Raw genomic sequence first — 16,999 nt, 5'->3', positions numbered from 1 at the left:
GAGCAGCGGGGCACCGTGGAAGCGAGCCACAACACCATCACACACCCTGCAAGGGGAATAAAGGAACTTTTCCTGTTTCAATGGCTCATGCTTTAGCCATGGGTTCCTGGCAGTGAGCACTTCTCAGAATAGGGGAGTCCCGTGGAGTCGGAGGTGAGAAACTGGATGTACTGAACCTAGAAGTTCCTGGCTGTCTCCTGATGCTCATTCTTCATAAACTTGCCTTGCCTTATGTACTTACCAGAAAAATCAACCATTTCTACTTATTCCTCCCCGGCAGTCTTGACCTGGAAGTCACCTTTACCTCCCTTTCCATTCTCCCCCGTGCTTCTGTTTCTGTCTGTAAAGACACATTCTTTCTGTCCCTAGCAAGCGCAAGACGTATCCAGCTCGTCCCCCCAGCTCCATGCCATCCTCTGCAGACTTTCAATGTGGCAGTTTCTTTATGTACCAGGTGGAGGAGCCCGCTGTGAGCTCCGCGGTTTTGAAGGATTCTGTCCATTTGGTGCAGTGCGGGCAGAAACGGAGTTCAATTGGCACTGCCTATGTTCTCCACAGGCCTACGCTCATTACTAAGAGACTATGGTCTTAGAAATAAAAGCTCTACTTCCACCTGATTTAATACAGACAAGAACGTAATACGTTGTATTCCTGCGCACAGGCAAGGCAGGGAAAGGCAGAGCCGCGGAGCTGTGTAGTGCTGTCGGAGAGAGTCAAGGAGTGTCGGGAAGCAAGAGCTGATCCCACCAGAACGTTGTTTCGTGCAACGTCCTAGCTCTTGGAGGAACCAAGGGAAGATCCAGCAGTTCTCCATTCTCTAAAGCAAGCAAATAAATGCATTGACAAACATTTTACAGAAATTGGAAAGTATCAGTGACGGGCAAAAATATACCCAGGAAGCATTAAAAAATATTTTCCTGAGGAAAAGATTTATCCTCAACAGTTATATAAATACCTTTACAATTGTACATTAATCAGCGTATCTGGTTTTACAAGTAAGCAAAATAAATGATTGCCTGGATAGAATTCAAGCTCTGTCAGCAAAACCCAATGAGGTGAGCACGGGTGGGGAGCACAGTGGGGAGAGGACAGCCGCGATGCCCGCTCCCTCCGGTGGTCCACACCTCCTGATAGACACCGCCTGACCATGGGCCTGGGCCCGCATCCTCCTCTGTTCCTTTGTCGAGCAGGGAGGCTGTCCCATAGTTAGACCCCACCCAGCACTGAGAACTGACTTCCTTGGGCAGACCCGGCCCTCCCTGGCCATCTGCGGGCACCGGGAAGACAGGCCATCCTCTGCGGTTCTCCCTCGCAGGATCGAACCCGCAGTTCAGCGTTTTACCAGCGCAGTTGCCGACCACAGGAAAACAAGCACAGATCTCCCTTTGCGAAGTCTCCACTTCAGTCGTGACCAAACTAAAGACGACAGAGAAGCTCAAATGTGTCCCAAACCAGCACAGAAAACAGCATAAAGGAAGATAGATGTGCCAAGCCAAGCCACCACAGAAACGCCCCCGTGTCCACCCTCCTCGCGTGGGGTGTTGCCCTGGGACCGAGCACACGGGGGTTCTCCTGCCCTGCACCCAGGCTGCTTCCTCCGCCCAGAATCTGCGCGGGGGCTGGTTCCCCACGGTTCGTTTACTCAGCTGTGATGACCACACGGGAGACACAGCCACGGGCCCGCTGAGGGCTGGCTGCAGACAGTAGCACCGACCACATGTGCTCAGTGACTCAGGACCGAGGCGACTCCTTGAGAATCCACACCATTTTCCTCCTTAGAATCACGCGTATAAAGACGGGCGCCAGATCTCCCTTCGCTTGGGGTCACGCTTCTGGCTCAGGAGCTTATGTGAGAGAGTCCAGTGTGCAGAGTTTGTGAGACAAATTCAGCCACCATTCCCTGCACGGTGTGGAAGCTGTTGGCAGAGGGAGAGAGAGGAGGCTTTCCAGGAGCCCGGGGGCTTTTCAGAAGACAAGGCTGGATGCCTGTTCCTCCTCCTTCCTCTCTCCCAACAGTGTTCTGAGGCCAGCAGGGAATCACTAAAAGAAAATCTACCCCGAATGACACAGAGCCCAGGAGAGGCCTCAGGGAGTGCGCCAGCTCACGAGTTCCTTCCCTAAGGCTGAAGCCCCCAGTGCTCTCCAGAATTCAAGATGCCTATGGAAATTTGGAGGGAGTAGATAGGAGGAAGACGGCCAGGAGATCAAAAGTGATTTAAAAATGAGTAAGTCATTGGCCTTCTTGTCCAATCACTTGATTCATTGCAAGAAAAAAATCCTGGTATATTTGTTTACTTAAAGAAACATAACTTGAATAATCGTGTTTCCAAAGAACAATAAAGACATTTTACTTTGTCTAGCTGCTTTTCATCTTAAGCTGCTGAAATAGATAAAAATCTAAGGCTGCTTTGTAAGTTTGCAAAAGTGAGCATCAGGAGGAAAGGAAAAAAAGAAAGGAGTTTAAATAGTTGGTTGTGTGTTTTTTGTTGTTTTTTTTTTTTTCTTAAGAAAGACAAGTGGGTCTTGGTCTTTAGTAGAAAACTAGGAAAAAATCCAATAGTCCAAGCCAATAGCCACCCACCCCCAACACACACACCCTTTTCAGACAATGTTAGAGTGATGATATTGGGCAGCAGGCAGGAATTCTACTTGAGCACAATATTTTCTGATGTCCTTCTCCCAGAAGCGAAATGTGTCTCTGACAGCCCTGACAGAACAGGTAGGGCTCCTAGTCATGCTGCCCTTGGGTAAACATCGGGACTCTAACTTCTACAGCTGCTTTTCTATGCACCTTCAGAGCAGCTTCTGAAGCAAAACCAGAAACGTGCAAATCTTCACCATCGTGCTGGAGTGAGGGCACACATTTCAATGGATTCATAACACTCAATTCTCCTCTCCGTTCAGTAGGGACATGCTGGTGCATGGCACTGATTCAATTCAAAGACTGGCTTTCCTGCTTCCATTTGGAGCTTGCCAGAAATAATACACATTTTGAAAAATGTGATGGTTTGAAGAAAAAGAATCTGTTTGCAATTCCAACTTCCCAATTATCACCATGCGAAAAACTACCACGCAAGATGATAATATGAGAATGACTGCAAAATCATCAGAAGAATTGAGCGAGTGAAAAAGAAGGATGTCAGAATAGTGACATGTTTTAGGCAAAAATGCATTTTTAAACCATTCAAAATGTAGATAAGATACACAAAAGTGTAGAATATTCTGGTATAAGGCACCAGGAAAGGTGGCCTCAGCCTCAGGGAGATTATGACCATACCCAAAGGCACAGGCATCTTCAAATACAACTTAAACCACTTTCTGGGCCATACAAGACTTGTCTACGGGGCTTGAGATGACCTCTGACTTCTCAGTTTTTGAGACTTTGCTTTACTGCCTAATTTATATTATGTCAGAGTTATATACACTTAATTAAAAAGAGGAAAAGTTGTCACTTAGAATGAAATTAAGAAGAAGTAGGAGACCATGGTGGGAGGATTGCTTGAGCCCAGGAGCTCAAGACTAGCCTGGGCAACATGGTGAGACCCTATCTCTACAAAGCATCAAAAAACATTAGCCTGGAGTGGTGATATATTCCTGTGGTCCCAGCTACTTGGGAGGCTGAGGCAGGAGGATCTCTTGAGCTCGGGATGTTGAGGCTGCAGTGAGCCATGATCATACTACTGCACTCCAGCCTGGGTGACAGAGGGAGGCTCCATCTCAAAAAAAAAAAAAGAAAAAAGAAAGATTTCTAGGAAAATTTGATTGTTTCAGTGAAACCGAATATCAACCTTTTTCAAATGGAAAAATCCCCAAAATATAGTAGAGGTTTAATTTTTTTCTGCCCAATTCTATCCTGTAACTTAAATATATAAAGAGATTAAATATTTTCTGAATAAAAATATTTGGATAAATTACTTGAAGCACTCTTCTTAGACATGGAGAGTTAGAAATCTATTTTTAAAAAGATTATGTTGGAAGGTACTAAAGACGGCAGTGAAATAATAAATAAGCACTACCTGCTCCTACCACTAGGGGGCAGCAACTCAAAACTCACCCAATTTGGGCACTTGGATGGGTGACCCTGGGCCCCAACCATAGGGATCCACAGTTCTGGTGGATTATTGCGTTAATGGGAATCATTGTCTTCCTAAATCTTCTTTATAGATACTATAAAGCCATATGCTTGGGGAGGCCCATAATACTAATTAATTTGCAGGTGAGCCTTTTAAACAATTATAAAAGAGCAAGCTTTGAAAGTCCTTGTATCTATTTGTTATCAAATATTTCCTACAGTGGCTGTGCATTACTAGGCAGAAAAAAAATCCAACCCAGATTATTTTAAAGGGCAGAACCAGACTAGCTTCAGACTTTCAGATAACATTGCAAGTTGGAAGAGAATGGAGAAATTTCTGTTGTTTTTGATTGAAAAATGATCTATGCAGCCAGCCAAGCTATCTTTTGACTACAACGGAAAGACTTTCATATATTTATATAAATATATACCGCCAAGAAATATGTCACCTGTATATCGATCTTGAAAAAGATATACAGGAGATATCTTGGAGATATATACGTATATTAATACATATGTATATCTATCTTGTATATCTATCTTTAAAAAGATATACAAGTGATACATTTCGTGGAGATATATATGTATATGAATATATGAAAAGATGATTCCCCCCCTCAAAAAAAAGCCACCGAAAACAGAGGACTGGGTATAAAAACATGGTAGAGAGTTCTGAGACTAAGTGAAAACAGAGCTGAGTGAAAATAGTTCCTTCACAGTATGTCCTCTGTCGTTTCTACTGAGAGTTCAACTTATTCTAACAGGTTGAATGTAAAAGTCATATTTTCTCTGAAATCATTCCTTATCCTCAGTTTCCCACGTCAAAGAAATCACTTCCCCCACCCCAGAGCATTTTCTGTTATCCTGAACCATAGCATGCATACACAAATGCAAGCATATGTCCAATTTTAAAAGATGACAAGGCCGGGAGAGGTGACTCACGTCTGTAATCCCAGCGCTTTGGGAGGTAGAGGTGGGCGGATGACTTGAGGTCAGGAGTTCGAGACCAGCCTAGCCAACATGGTGAAACTCAGTCTCCACTAAAAATACAAAAAAATAACCGGGAGTGCTAGAGCATGCCTCTAATCCCAGCTACTCAGGAGGCTGAAGTAGGGGAATCGCTTGAACCTGGGAGGTGGAGGTTCCAGTGAGCCAAAATCACACCACTGCACTCCAGCCTGGGCGATAGAGTGAGATTTCATCAAAAAAAAAAAAAAAAAAGAAGTCCGGACCCAGTGGCTCACGCCTGTAATCCCAACACTTTGGGAGGCCGAGGCAGGTGGATCACAAAGTCAGGAGTTCAAGACCAACCTGGCCAAAATAGTGAAACCCCATCTCTACTAAAAATACAAAAAAAATTAGCTGGCGTGGTGGCGGGCGCCTGTAGTCCCAGCTACTCGGGAGGCTGAAGCAGGAGAATCGCTTGAACCCGGGAGGTGGAGCTTGCAGTGAGCCGAGATCTTGCCACTGCACTCCAGCCTGGGCAACAGAGTGAGACTCCATCTCAAAAACAAAAACCAACAACAAAAAGTTGACAATTATTCAGAACCCATGCCCCATGCCAGACTGCAGAACCCTGCCGCATCCCAGAGCTGTCGGAGCTCCCTGTCCCTGGGGCCTCGTGGTCCCCGGAGAGAAGCACCACCTTGTGGCTACTGAAGACTCGATAGAGAACATGAGGGGTAAAAGTGAGAGACAAGGAATCGGGAAACTCATGAGTCAAACACACTGTCACACTGTGCCCTGTACAGGGGCAAGTGCCCTGTACCAGGTAAGTGCTATGGAGAAATGCGTGTAGGGGAGGGAGGTCGGAGCTCCAGGGGCAGGTTCAGGACAGCCTGGGTGGAGAAGACAACGATTGAACCTGAAGGAAACGAGGAGGAGGTCCTGTGAAAGTCTGCAGAGAGAGTTCCAGGCAGAAGCGCCCAGGAGAAAGGCCCGAGCTGCTGGCACGTTGGAGGAAGGAGAGGTGCACCTGTGGCTGGAGCAGAATAGCAAGAGAAGAAGAGTGAGGAAGGGGCAGCTTTCCAAGCTTGATTGATCCAGAAAATACTGCAGAGCCATTACACATTCAACTTCTGAGTGGCCACGGGCTAGACAGATTGTTTTTTCGCTTTCTGTGCTTCTGGGCTCTTATTTGCAGGAGGGAAACATTCCATAGGGTTGCCATGAGGCCTATGAGTTGAGGCATTAAAACACTTAGACTGATGCCTAGGACTTAGTGAGTGCTCCAGAAGAGTTAGTGACTGTCCTGATACTAGGAGAGCAGAAAGCTCAATATTTCATATTACATTTTCGATTGCCAACAAGAATCAAGGTAAGAAGTAGGCAAATAAAATGGCCTCTTCATTTTTGGTAAAACTGCTAATAAAGACATGCCCATGTTGTTCAGTTCCCTTTTAGTGAAACTCACAAAATTAAGTTTTCTAAATTTACTTTTGGCAGAGAATATTAGTGTTCTTTTATGAGAAAATTGCGAATGTACCCAGCCCTGTCACTGGATGCGCCACTAAGTAAGCGCCCTTTCATTCGGAATGAATTAACATGTACTGTTTTCTTTTTGGCCATGACCATCAGGAAGCTGAAGAGAGAATCCTTTGTTCAGGTGAAGCGAATGGATCTAAACTGGCTTTCTCACAAGAACTACCTGCCTGTCCCTTTCATTATCTCATGCTTTGTTTCAATGCTTTACCACACAGGATTTTTATGATTTAAGCTAACTCAAAATGATAACCTGGCTGCCTTGCACCTATGTTGCCACCTCTCTTTCAGGATTCTGATGGTGTGGGAAGAAGTCAGGACTGGAAGCTGACCTGTCCTAGAGGTGGGGCAGACCCTGGGGGCAGGTGGCCCAGCCACACAGATGCGCTGACTTCTAGAACCATCAGTGAGCACTGCGTGGACACAAATCTTTTCCTTCACCCAAACCTTCTAAGAGTTGTGGCAGCACACAGCCGCAGCTGGATGACCCCACAGGACAGACATAGGCTAGACTGGAGCTTGACCAGCCACCACACAAAATCCAGCTCATCACATCCACCCTATTGACTGAGCAGGCCAGTCCATCTCTAATCATGTCATTAACATGAGTGAGCTCATTGCTGAAGTTACACTCTTCGCACTTTGCAAATTTCCAGATGAGGCAACTTGGATGGAACCGAGAAAGCAGACAATGTTATTCCTTATTTGGTCCCAGCTTCAGACCCAAACTCTCCCAACAGTAGCTCTGGAGTCTCTACCTGGCAGATGAGCACTGTCTCAGTTCTGACTCCAGCTCTTCCCCGTTAGGATCTCCCCAGGGCTCCTCAGCCCCTTCCTGGTGAGTGGCATCTGTCCGCTGGCCATCAAGCACAGCTGGCCTCCACAGAGCCAGGGCTCTCCTTCACGTGCTGGTTTCCTTCCCAGGACGTGGACTGTAGCCTGGCTCTCAGGCCCCTGGTTCCTAGTGACAGTTCTCTGGGATGCCAGTTGCCTGTCTGGATGAATAACTACCACCTGCCCCAAATTCCAAAGGTTCTCGTTGCCAACAGAGCCTGCATTGTTCCAGAAACGGCGTGTGTTTACATGCCAAACGCATTTCCAGTCGGCACTGTGGCTCCATTCGCTTCCCAGCAGCTTTCTGGCTACGATGATCCTAGTAACCCTGTCCTCAACCTGCCAAGAATCTCCCTAGCTATGTTCCACCCAGACCTGTCCTCAGCCTGCGGAGAGTCTCCCTAGCTGTGTGCCACCCAGACCTGAGATACAACAAATATTCCAGCATGGACCTATTGTATTAAAGGTATTCCTTGAAGAACATCTGCAGCAGGATTTACTTTTCTTATATATCATTTTCGATTAGAAACAACCTACTTGTGCTGGGATAAGCGGGGAAGCCCCTCCTATTTTCTGCTGCCCTTGTGTAAACCAGTGATTTGTGGTGTGATCTGATACTGTTTTCAGTGCTGCCACGCTTGAGCTGCCTGGTCTTCATTTTCCATGAAACAGACTTTTCTACTAACAAAGTAGCTAGCTACCACAGTATGCAAAGGTGTTGTAAGGATAAACGGCAATGTCTATAAAGTGCTTGGAGTTCTCTGAATAAAAAGCACAGTAGAAGAATAGAGCATTAGCACGTTATTATTCTTATAAAGAGTGGGTGGAATTGCAAAGAGAAATCATGTCAAAGATGTAAGGGAACTTAAAAGTCTGAGACTTTAAAAGGCTGGGATTATTAAAACACCCAGTTGTTTGACAGGAGAAAATTAAACTGTTCTCTTGTCTCAAAAGACATAATGCCACTTTCTCATTACTTAATGCACCCTACGATCTCTTCTCTCTGCACCAAGCTTCCACTGAAGTCAGGAAAGCTCTATCTATAAAGTTATTGTATAGGGACACTGTAAAGTGACAATCTGGTCTAGGAAGAACAAAACTGGGCCTTTTGGTCAATATCAGCACCTCTAGTTATGGTTACACCTGAGATCCAAAATGCGACATCTGTACGCTCAGGCAGTTTAAAATTTCTGCTTATAGAAATGGCATTAGGCTTCACGTGTGTGCACGACAGGGACAGGGAGCTGAGCAGCTGCCTGGAACCAGGACTCCAGAAGGGCTCCATTCCCCAGGAAAAATGAAAATAGAAGGACCCATCTGCTGGAAGAGAGACTGCAAAGGGCCATCTCTCCTCCTGGTCTCTTGGTTAAATAAAAAGTGTTGATAAAAACACAGTCCTCACAGCTAACATGGATCTGAATCCCAAACTCACACAGTATCTTCATAGCGTGAGAACCCACACCGGGTGGGCTTCAGGGAGGCGACACGCCTGGGCCACCTCCAGGAACAGAGAAGAACATTGCCACCACCCGAGCCACACACATGCTCGCCACAGAAAAAGACGTCAGAGTAAAAATGATGACCCAGAAGGAGAAGATACAGAGGAGAGACCCTGAACCTACAACAAAAGGAAAGTCAGCACTCCCAGAATTTCAGAAGCTAGAACAGGCAAAACATCTACAGGTATTTTTGAAATTCTTAGAAAAGGTTCCAAAACAATAATTTAAAAAAACTTTTGAAGAAAAGAACAGGCAGATGTGAAAAAGAACCAAATAACAGTTTCTAGAAATAAAAATACAGTTACTAAAAATAAAAAATGAAATAAACAACATATTGGATAAAATGAATGAGAGAGAATTAGTGAATGGGAAGGTGGGATTGAGGCATCCCCAGATTGTGGCCGTAGGGTGAGGAGCTAGAAAATACCAAAGTTAAGAGACATGGGCACAGAAGGAGAACCTCCAGCATGTTCTTAATGGGAACACCAGAAGGAGAAAATAAGGAGAATGACAGGGAAGATGTTTTCACCGAGCCAGCAACAGAGAATTTAAAAGATTCTTGAAAGATAAGAACCCTTAAATTGGTAAAACATAAAAGCTGTCAACAGTATAAATGTGTTCATTTGGATTCTGTATTAGGATTATCCACAGAAACAGAGCCAATAAGAAAGTAAATAGATAGATGGATAGATATACAGATAGGTAAGTTGGTAGGTAGGTAGGTAGATAGGTAGGTAGTTAGACAGGTAGGTAGATAGATATATAATAGGCAGGTAGACAGGTAGGTATATAGGTAGGTTTATAGGTAGGTAGATAGGTAGGTTGGTTGGTAGGTAGGTAGGTAGATAAATAGGTAGGTAGGTAGATCAATAGGGAGATAGATAGATAGACAGATCAGTTGGTAGGCAGGTAGGTTGGTAGATAGGTAGGTAGATAGTAGGTAATTTGGTAGGTAGGTAGATAGGTAGGTTGGTAGGTAGATAGGTAGGTAGGTTGGTAGATAGGTAGGTAGGTTGGTAGGTAGATAGGCAGATAGGTGGGTGGGTAGGTAAGTAGGAAGATAGGTAGATGAAGGTATTTATTATGAGGAATTGGCTCAGCTGATTATGGAGGGTGGCAAGTTCAAGATCTATAGAAATGATGTCCCTGTTTGAGTCTGAGGACTGGGAGCTGCTGTAGAGCCAGGAAAAGCCAATGTCCAAGTTCAAAGGCCATCAGGTGGGGGAACTCTCTCTCCCTTGGGGGATGGTCAGTTTTTTGTTCTGTTCAGGCCTTCATCTGATTGGATGAGGCCCACGCACATGGAGGGCAATCTGCCGTACTCATTCTATTTAAATCTCTTCCAAAATCACCCTCACAGAAACATGCAGACTCAAGTGGGATCAAATACCTGGGCATCTCCTGCCCTGGCTCAGTCAATTTGACACATAAAATTAACTGTCACAGATTCCTTATTAGTGTAATTATGACTCAATAAAGACAAAGAGAAAATTTAAAAATCACCAGAGAAGAAAGATATTTGACCTATAAGGAATGGAATCTGGGCCTACAGGGATTCTTCACCGATCATGATAATATCTTCAAAGTTGTGAGGAAAATTGAGCATTAACATAGACTTTTTTATGCTATTATTCAAGAGTAATGGCAAAATGATGACTGTTACAGTAAGGACAAGGGCTAAGAGTTTACAGTTCCTAAATCATAGTTGCAGGATGTTCTTTAGTTACATGGGAGACACTCTCAGAAAGAAGTAGGTGGCAAAAATAACGGCTTCGAACATATGAGCAAATGTAAAGAAACTGGCATAAAATGACATTATGACATCAGTATGATGGCAGAATAGGAGTCTCCAGTCCCCTCATAGATACGTCCATTTGAACACCATCCACATGCAAAAATGGCTTCATAATTGCTAAGGAATCCAGGTGAGAAATATAGCGCTTCTGTGGAGGACAGAAGTAAATAGAGGTGCATTAAAGAGGGTGGGAAGGACAGTTTCACATGATGTCTCCCAAGCTCAGTGTCAAGAAAGATACTCCTCCTGGGGGAAGGGGAGTGAAGTGAGCGCCAACTTCACTGTGGAACCCAGCGCCAGGCTTACACCACTGAACCCTGGTGTAAGGCTGGCCTCCCAAGCTCCAGCCCCAGGCTCTTTGACCAATGAATCAAAGAAGAAATCAAAAGGAAAATTTTAAAAATCTAAAGCAAAAATGGAAACACAGTATGCCTAACTTATGGGATGCAGCAAGAGCATCCCTAAGAGGGAAGTTATCATGATAAATGCCTATGTTAAGAAAAAAGAAATACTTCAAATAAACAACCTCACTTCACATTTCAAGGAACTAAAAAAGAACAAACTAAACCCAAAGTTAGCAGATGGAAGGAAATAATAAAGATCAGAGCAGAAATAAATGACATTGAGACAAGAAAAGCAATAGAAAACATCAATGGATCTAAGAGTTAGCTCTTGAAAGGTTAAGCAAAATTGACCAACCTTTAGCTAAACTAAAAAAAAGAGCATACTCAAATAAGCAAAATTATAAATGAAAGAGGAGACACTACATCCAATACCATAGAACTACAAAGGATCGTAAAAAACTACTATTAACAATTACATGTCAATAAACGGCATAACCTGAAACAATAGATAAGTTTCTAGAAACATACCATCTATCAAGGCTGAATCATGAAGAAATAGAAAATCCGAAAAGATCAGTGAGTAAGGAGATACAATCAGTAATCAAAAGTCTCCCAACCAAGAAAAGCCCAGGACCTCACGGCTTTACGGTAGAATTCTCTTAAATATTTAAAGAATTAATGCTAAGCCTTGTCAAACTCTTCTGAAGAAGCAAAGATGAATGAACACTTCCAAACTCATTTTATGAGGCCAACATTACTTTGATACCAAAGTCAGACAAGGGCACTACAAGAAAAGAAAATTTCAGGCCAATGTCCCTGACGAACATATGTGCAAAAATCCTTGACAAGATGACAGGAAATCAAAATTAGTAGCACATTAAGATCATTCACCATGATCAAGTGGGATTCACTCGAGGAATGCAATGCATTTCCAAGGAATTCAACATGTGCAAATCCATAAAGGCGATATACTACATTAACAGAATGAAAGACAAAAAACATATGGTCATCTCAACAGATGCAGAAAAAGCATTTGACAAAAATCCAACATCAGCAAATTCAACATGAAAACAGTCTTCATGATAAAAGCTCTCAACAAGTTGGTATAGAAGAAATGTACCTTAACAAAACAAACCCACACAACACACTTAACGGTGAAAAGCAGAAAGATTTTCCTTTAAGATCACGAACAAGACAAGGATGCCCACTTTTGCCACTTCTATTCAATACAGTACTAGAAGTCCTAGCCAGAGCAATTAGGCAAGACAAAGGAATAAAAAGTATCCAAATTGAACAGGAAGAAGTAAAATTGTCTCTTTCTACAGGTGACTTGATTTTTTATGGAGAAAACCCTAAAGACTACACAAATAACATATTTAGAGCTAAAAAACAGCTTCAGTAAAGTTGCAGACACAAAATCACCTAAAAAATCTGTCCCACTTCTACACACTAGCAACAAACTATACAAAAAAGAAATTTAAGAAACAATTTCATTTACAATTGCATAAAAATCCTTAGATATATGTTTAACCAGGGAGGTGAAAGATCTGTTTAATGACAACTACAGAACACTGATAAAAGACATGGAAGAGGATACAAATAAATGGAAAGTTATCCTGTGTTCATAGACTGGAAGAATTAATGTTGTTAAAATATCCATATTACTGAAAGCTATCTACAGATTCAATGAAATCTCATGAAAATTCCAATGGCATATTCCACAGAAATAGAACAAAAAATCCTAAAATTCATATGGAACCACAGGACCCTGAATAGCCAAAGCAACCTTGATCAAGAAGAACAAAGCTGGAGGCATCATGCCACCTAATTTCAAAGTATTCTACAAAACTATAGTAATCAAAAAAGTATGGTACTGGCATAAAAACAGGCATATAAACCAATGGAACAGAGTAAAGAGCCCAGAAATAAATCCACCATTTTAAAATTAGTTGCTCTTCCACAAAGGTGCCAAGAACATACAATGAGGGAAAGGACAGTGTCTTCAATAAATGATGTCAGGAAAGCTGGATATCCACAGCCAGAAGAATGAAACTGGACCCTTGTCTCACACCACATACAAAAATCAACTGAAACTAGAGGAAAGACTTAAATGTAAGATCTGAAGCTGTGAAACTGCTAGAAGAAAACAGAGAAAAAGCTTTTGAAATTGATCTGGGCTGTGGTTTGTTGTTTTTTTTTGTTTGTTTGTTTGTTTTTGTTTTTTTCATATGACCCCCAAATCACAGACAACAAAACAAAAAAATAAACAAATGGAATTACATCAAACAAGAAAACCTCTGTGTAGCAAAGGAAGCAATCTATGGAATGGGAGAAAACAATTGCAAACATACACCCTATAAGGGGTTAATATCCACACTATGTAAGGAACTCAGCTAACTGGCAAGAAAACACATAACCTGCTTAAAAATGGGCAAAGAACCTGAATAGACATTTCTCAAAAGAAGACAAACAATGGCCAGCAGTGTATGAAATAATGCTCAGCATCTCTAATCATCAGGGAAATGCAAAGCAAAACCACAATGAGATATCATCTCACCCATGAATAGTTATTTCTGAAAGACAAAAGTTAACAAGTATTGGCAAGGATGTGGGAAAAGGGAACCCCTGACTACTGCTGGGGGGAGTGCATGTTGGTACAGCCATTATAGAAAACAATATGAAAATTCCTCAAAGGACTAAAAATGGAATTTACCATACGACCTGGCAATTCTACTGTTGGGTATACATATCTGAAGGACCTAAAATCAGCACCTTGAAGAGATATATGCACTCCCATTGCCCACTGTAGCAGGAGTCATAGTGGCTGTCATATGAAATCAATCTAAGTGTCAACTGACAGATGAATGGGTAAAGAAAATGTGATATATATTCACATATATGTATGTACATACACATATACAATGGAATATGTGTGTGTGTGTATATATATATATATATATATATAGAGAGAGAGAGAGAGAGAGAGAGAGAGAGAGTTGGAGTTTCACTCTGTCGCCCAGGCTGGAGTGCAGTGATGTGATCTCAGCTCACTGCAACCTCCGTCTTCCAGGTTCAAGCGATTCTCCTGCCTCAGCCTCCCAAGTAGTTGGGACTACAGGTGCGTGCCACCACACGCCCAGCTAATTTTTTATATTTTTAGTACAGGCGGGGTTTCACTGTGTTAACCTGGATGATCTCAATCTCCTGACCTTGTGATCTGCCTGCCTCGCCCACCCAAAGTGCTGGTATAACAGGCATGAGACACCACTCCCGGCCTATACAGTGGAATATTATTCAGCCTTAAAAAAGAAGGAAATCCTGTCATTTGTGACAACATGGTGAACCTGGAGGATATTATGAAAGTGAAATAAGCTGGGCACAGAAAGACAAATACTGTATGATCTCACTTACATGTAGAATCTTAAAAACTCAATCTCATAGAAGCAGAGATTGTAGAATATGAAAAAATCAGTCTCATAGAAGTAGAGAGTAGAATGGGGATTGCTAGGGTCTAGAGGAGGAGAAGATGGGGAGATGTTGGTCAAAGCATGCAAAATTTCATTCATGCTGGCTGAATTTTTAACTAACCAAAAAAATTGTAATAATAATTACAATAATTATAATAATAACAATAATACCAATAACTATTGATATTATTATTAATGGAAATTTCTGGAGATCTAACGTACAGTGTGGTGACTATAGTTAATAATACTGTCTTGTATACTTGAAATGTGCTGGGCCAGGCGTGGCGGCTCACTCCTGTAATGCCAGCACTTTGGAAGGCTGAGGTGGGTGGATCACGAGGTCAGGAGATCGAGACCATCCTTGCTAACATGGTGAAACCCCATGTCTACTAAAATACAAAAAATTAGCCAGGCGCTGTGGTGGGCACCTGCAGTCCCAGCTACTCGGGAGGCTGAGGCAGGAGAATGGCGTGAACCGGGAGGAGGAGCATGCAGTGAGCCGAGATCGTGCCACCGCACTCCAGCCTGGGTGACAGAGCGAGACTCTGTCTCAAAAAAAAAAAAAAAAAAAAAAAAGAAATTTGCTAAGAGATTAAGTTGATCTTAAATGTTCTCACCACATACCTACAAAAAGGTAACCATATGAGGCACAGGATATGTTTGTTAATAAGCTTGACTGTGGTAATAATTTCACGTATATAGGTATACCAAAACATTATTTTGTACATCTTAAATATATACAAACTTTATTCATTATGCCCCTTAATTCACAGAAAATAAAGAAACTGGCAAACATGTATATATGTTTGAAAAATAATTGCCTGAAAAAAGAATGTATTAATCCAGTTTTATTGGTCTTATTATTATTACAATTATGTTTGGTTGGTTAAAATAAAAACATGGTAGCATTCCACATTTATTAGATGGATTAAAATTTTAAAGTCCAACAAGTCAAATATTGGCAAAGATATGGATCATCCAAAACTATTGGCAGAAATTTAATTATACAATTAATCTCAAGAGTGCTTTGACTATTAGTAGTAAAGTTAAATATGGGCATACTCGTCTTCCCAACATTCTACCCCATGAATGATGTGTTTTAAAAAGCATGTCTTTTTACAGCATTTAAAAATATGCACAGCATACTATATATTATACAGGGATATATACATATATAGTAAAATTTTAAAATACACATGCCAATGAAAGCTACTAAATTCAGACTAGTGGCTCTTATTGAGAGGGAAGGAAAGAAATGAGATTGACTGTGGGAAAATAGCAAGATTTATTCATGTCTTTAATGATTTACTTTATGAAAAAAAATCTGGAAAGCATGACCTAAATTTACAAGATCACAAACAATAGGCAAAGGAATTTTCCCTAAAACCTGTATTTCAATTTTTCTGAAATTTCATTTGCAAAGATGACATATTGAGACAGTAAAATGCATAATTCTATTAGATGTTGGCAGCTAGGTGTGAAAGAACAGCAGGATTTAAATTAAGCCACATGTGTTTGGGTACAGGTCATGACAATCATCACAGTCACTGCTGTTTATCGAATGCGTAAGTACTCTATATGCATCCTCTCATTTAATTATCACACCTACCTTATGGGTGTCATTTATTTCAGTTTCAGAGAAGGTAAAGCTGAGGCTCAGAGAATGATATAACAAAGCTTAAATTAAACCAGTCTGTGAGCCTTCAAAATCTGTACTGACTTCTAAGTGTCACTGTGCCTCCTCCTAAGTCAGAATTGAAACCGGCCCCCTTGCTGCCCTAGTGCAATAGTTAACATCTATCAAGTGTTCTCTCTGTTCCCCGTCCTTTGCATATGTAATATTTCTTAATCATTACATCAGCAATAGTACAAATGGGGCACTGCTATATACCCCATTTCATGACTGAAGAATGAAGCTCAAAGCTGAGCAAAGTGTCCATGAGTGGAGTCATCCCAAGTCCCACCCAGGACATCTGATGCCAAAACCCCACTACATTAGTGAAGGCTCTAACTCGGCAAGAGGGCACCTCACCCAGAGACAAGAGCATGGCAGGTGGGCTCTGGTCACTGACTATATTCTTAAACAACCTCATGAGAAATGGAATTGAGTGTGTATCTAGTGAGGATGACTCCAGCAGATGCAACTTAAATCTCTGGTCAGTGGCATGCTATCGGGTGAGCGTGACGGTTCTCACCGAAGGTCCTTTCTATAGATAAGTGGTCCCGGGTACCCTGCATCCATCACTGCCTGAGCTTCTCACCTGTGCTCTTTCACCCTCTGCGTCCCACTGCTGAGGGAGGGGTTCGTTTTCCCAGATCCACACAGGAAACAGAGACTGCATGCAAGACTGTCCGCTTGCATTGCCCACAGGTGAATTAGGTGATCTGCTCTGAGCATCCAGCACTTGCAGCACTTGTTCAACTGATGCTCCTCCTGATGACCCTGGTCTCTTCACAGGGAAAAAGAAAAAGATTGGCGTCTGCAGATTGTCTCAGAGCCTGGTGGC

General features: G+C 42.4%; 1 protein-coding gene across 3 annotated transcripts in view; it reads right to left on the bottom strand.

Annotated features, from left to right (window-relative positions):
* The window catches only part of PDE10A (phosphodiesterase 10A), a 676,118-nt gene that overhangs the window by 410,311 nt on the left and 248,808 nt on the right, over window positions 1-16,999 (bottom strand). The gene's annotated exons all lie outside the window — the stretch shown is intronic.

This window comes from Macaca fascicularis, chromosome 4 (assembly GCF_037993035.2).
Source record: "Macaca fascicularis isolate 582-1 chromosome 4, T2T-MFA8v1.1".
NCBI lineage: Eukaryota > Metazoa > Chordata > Mammalia > Primates > Cercopithecidae > Macaca > Macaca fascicularis.
Note: the sequence above shows the minus strand (reverse complement) of the source record. Positions and strands in the feature narration are given on the sequence as shown.